This window comes from Etheostoma spectabile, chromosome 4 (genome assembly GCF_008692095.1).
Source record: "Etheostoma spectabile isolate EspeVRDwgs_2016 chromosome 4, UIUC_Espe_1.0, whole genome shotgun sequence".
NCBI lineage: Eukaryota > Metazoa > Chordata > Actinopteri > Perciformes > Percidae > Etheostoma > Etheostoma spectabile.
This window is the reverse complement of record NC_045736.1, coordinates 632,806-636,839: the sequence shown is the minus strand read 5'-3', so window position 1 is coordinate 636,839 and position 4,034 is coordinate 632,806. Positions and strand designations below refer to the sequence as shown.

The following is a 4,034-nucleotide window of genomic DNA, read 5'->3' as shown; positions in this document are numbered from 1 at the left end:
TGTGTGTGTGTGTGTGTGTGTGTGTGTGTGTGTGTGTGTGTGTGTGTGTGATGAAGCCTGTCATTACTGTACTGCAGGGAGGAGTCTGACCTTTTCCTGCACAACCAGAGGATACAGCTACACACAAACAGAGTTTATACTTACTTTAGAGACCTGACTGAAGATCTGAACCATAAGCACCAGAAACATTTCAGCCTATCAAAACGCTTCAAATTACTGACATTAAGAGTCTGCTGCCCCAGATGAATGGATGAGTTGTTTGGTGAAAGATGTGGATCAGTCTTTCCCAAAAAGCCCAAGATGACGTTCTCAAATGTCTTGTTCTGTCCACAACTTCACAAGATCTTCAGTTTACAGTCCCAGAAAAGAGAAGAAACTAGAACAGATTCTCATTTAACAAGTGGACAGACGAAAAGTCTTTCATTTAGGGTTGGGACGGTTACCGCAGTCACATGACACCTACCGCGGGTCTGAGCTCATGAACCTGCACGTGTGCACAGCCACGTTGATTCCAATGGCATGGATTGTGTCTGATGACGTTGTCTTATATGGAGTCAAGGTTTTCTAAACAGAATTTACCGAAAAGATGGAGTAACTCCGACTTTTGGCGAGTTGGGGAGGACAATGTCCCACAACAATGTACACGGTAGGGAAGGCATAGACGTTGCTCCTTCCTCAGCCGAGATAGATACAGATACATCAAAGGTTCTCTCTTCCCCCCCCCAGCCTTCCTATTGCCCCCCGGTGGCTAGAAGTGATGATACGTGTAAAGTGAGCCATGGGTATCCTGCTCTACCGTTGAGGAAATGAAAGCTCAGGTGGGCCAATCTGGAATCTTCCCCTTATGAGGTCATAAGGTGCAAGGTTACCCTCCCCATTTTCTGTTTTGCCCGGCCAGAGAATTTGACCCCCACATGAGAGCGCAACATCATGGCTTTCAAACGAGCAAAGTGGCAGTAAGGCCTATTTAAGGGAGACTTCAGATACAGTATTAGGGCACAACTAAGGTCTTTATGAAAGAGAATTCAGATACAGTGTTAGGGGACCACTAAGGTCTATATAAAAGAGACTTCAGATACAGTATTCGTGGACCACTAAGAGGTCCTAGATACAGAGACTTCAGCTCCAGTTTAGGGGACCACTAAGGTCTATCTAAAAGAGCTTCAGAACAGTATGAGGACCACTAGGTCTATATAAAAGAGACTGTCAGACTACAGTATTACGGGACCACTAGGCTATAATAAAAGACTTCAGATACGTTTACGGGACCACTAAGGTCTATAATAAAGAGACTCAGATACAGTATTCGGAGCTACTAAGGTCTATATAAAAGAGCTTCAGATACAGGATTAGGTGAAGCCACCTAAGTCTATCAATAAAAGATAACAAAAAATTCAGAGAAGTTTAGGGACCTAAGCCTAATTAAGGATTCCGATAATATTAGACAAAGTCATATCCGAGACAGGATTGTAGAGCTTGGTTCTCATTGACCGAAATAACCAGTGCCATACATTGTTCCAGTTTTTTTATGTTTTTACTTTTTAATTATTAATATTATTTTATGAATTGAATATTTGAAAAGTCTTTTATTTTTTTCATCTGAGGTTTTGAATGCCTATAACCGATGGATCTCGGTAAATGTCTAATCATCGGGTCCGCCGTATATGTGGTACGTCGGCTCTATTGACAGAGTATGGCTCTCTCTGCCCCTCTACAACAACACCAGAATAGTAATGAACACTTTCGAAGACCTTATTCATGCAATAAATCATCAGCTGCCAAGTGAACCGGTATATCATTCTTAATTTAGGTTTTGTTAACCACAGCGAAAGTGCTGTGATAGGGGTAAGCCCAGCGCTATCTCGTGCCGTATGACGCCCTAAACAGTTTGACACTTCAGAGGGTGACTCGTCGTTTTCCAACACTTGATGATAGTTAAACGTGACTTAACGTTAACTGGGGTATTTTAAACGTGACTTTATCACCTATTTTTTCCCTGCCATCCTCTGCCTAACTTCCTCCCTCCCCTTTCCTCCCCCCGATACGAGCTGTTTTTAACGAGTAGCAGGAAGCATTCCTGTGTGTCACTTGCTCTGCCCTCTGCATTCCTGCACTCTGTTTGTTGCTCGGATAGTTGTTGTGTTGTTCCCACTTCTTTGGGCCTCCCAACACCCCATTGTCAAGTCCATTAGACCTGCGTAGCGGTCACTGACCCGCAGCCTGTATCTCCACTAGTTCACAACATTTGTAACACACTTCACAAGCAACCTACCCATTGTCCTACAGTAGCCACTCTTTGTCTCCGTGTATGTTCACACGCCCTGCAGCATTACTGCATGCGTAATCTTGTTGTGTGTGTGTGTGTGTTGGTGTGTGTGTGTGTGTGTGTGTGGTTTGTGTGTGTGTTGTGTGGTGTGTGTGTGTGTGTGGTGTGTGTTGGTGTGTGTGTGTTTGTGGTGTGGTTTTCCTCCAAATTCTCTTTAACCTCTTACTAACACAGTGACATCATACCGGATAATCACTGCACAAACTAATGAAAAAGAACGCTCAAACCGCACTGTGTTGGACACACAGCACACGACACACACACACACACCCACACACACACACACACAAATACTGACTGCCTGTTTGCTTAGAGGATGCAAGCAGGACTGGCTGAGCTCTTTGTTTCTCCACCGCATTGTTTAAATAGTCACTTCCTGTGCCGTGCGTGACCCATGATGCAAACGCTGCCCTGGGCAGTGATTCATTAGTTAATACTGGCAGGCTTGGAGACTTTGTTGTATTTGAAAGTGACTTTACCAGTATTGGCTCTGTAGAGAGACGGCACGAGGGTGTTTCTGTGACTTTTTGGCTGCCGGGAACGAGCTCTGGGCGTTTTCTCGCGCTCCTTAATAAAAAACTATGTGAAGAGTCTCCTCTCGCCTCCGGAGCCAATCAATAATCTACCTGACATTTCTTTCGCCTTTTTTGGCTGCTGCTGATCACTGACGTCGATATTGTGTTTGTGTCGAGGCGACAGGAAGGACCGTGACAAATCCCGTCTTCGCTCATCCCGCTGCCAAAATACTGTCCGCTTGCCCATAGAGTCGAGTGCAGATTTGAGTCGCAACATGCTCCATGTAACGGGTTACACTGTGAATTGGGTAAATCGCAATGAAAATAATTCCTTCTCTACAACAATAACGAGAATGGCAATCATTTCAAAAACGTTGTAGCTAGCTATGGTTTTTGATTGGCATAAACACCATTCACTGACAGCCTTTTTGTGTGGTGATGCACTTGTACCACATTGACAACTTTGTTAGTGGTCCCTTTTTACTGATTGACGTGACAGAATCTCTATCGTTATGCATCTCAGAGGCTACTTCAGACGTTCAGAAGTCCTCGTTTAGGCATCTTGGGGCTACTTTACAGACGTGTACAGAAAGTCCTCGTTAGCTTCTCGAGGCTATTGTTCAAAGTGACACATGCCACAAATCAAATCTCACCTTCGACTCACATCGGGGATGTGCCAATCCTAGTGCCCGTAGCCATGTTTGTGAGTAAAAGTGGCCAACAAAAACAAAAAAAACCCATCAGTTACTTCTTGTGGGCCTGCCGTATTCACCATGAGTACTATAGCAATCCATATTGACTGTACTGATTTTTCCTTGGCAGATTTGACCTGGAGACTAAATTGGGTGGAAGTCAACTACAGCCAAGCAACTGTCCACAGTTCATTTAAATAACTCAGATCTGCTCTCAAAATGATCGCAAGACTGTCAGATTGGTTTTGGTACGTTTGTTTTGGCCATTGAATATGAAAATTTTCACAACCAGCGTCACAGGGTTTTTATTTCTACACATTTGGAGTAGCTAGCCTGACAGATTGTATTTGGCGGGCAACATTATCGGCCATTTCCAACTCTTGGTATCGGCATTTATATGGCTGAATTTTTATAATGTTCCTTTAATCACGAATCCTCTGAGAGAATGGCTTTGCAAAAATTAAACTGACCGTCCACAATGTATTGTTTGGTGTTGCTAGG

General features: G+C 43.9%; 1 protein-coding gene and 1 long non-coding RNA gene across 2 annotated transcripts in view; one reads left to right on the top strand and one right to left on the bottom strand.

Moving 5' to 3' along the window:
• Window positions 1–4,034, top strand: part of lrch1 (leucine-rich repeats and calponin homology (CH) domain containing 1) — a gene marked incomplete in the record, with an annotated part of 222,442 nt that overhangs the window by 43,074 nt on the left and 175,334 nt on the right.
• LOC116687418 (uncharacterized) overlaps window positions 261–4,034 on the bottom strand; it is a 5,868-nt gene continuing 2,094 nt past the window's right edge. Inside the window, exon 3 of the long non-coding RNA XR_004331539.1 lies at window positions 261–317. This is a non-coding gene — a long non-coding RNA (uncharacterized LOC116687418). The remainder of the gene's footprint in view (window positions 318–4,034) is intronic.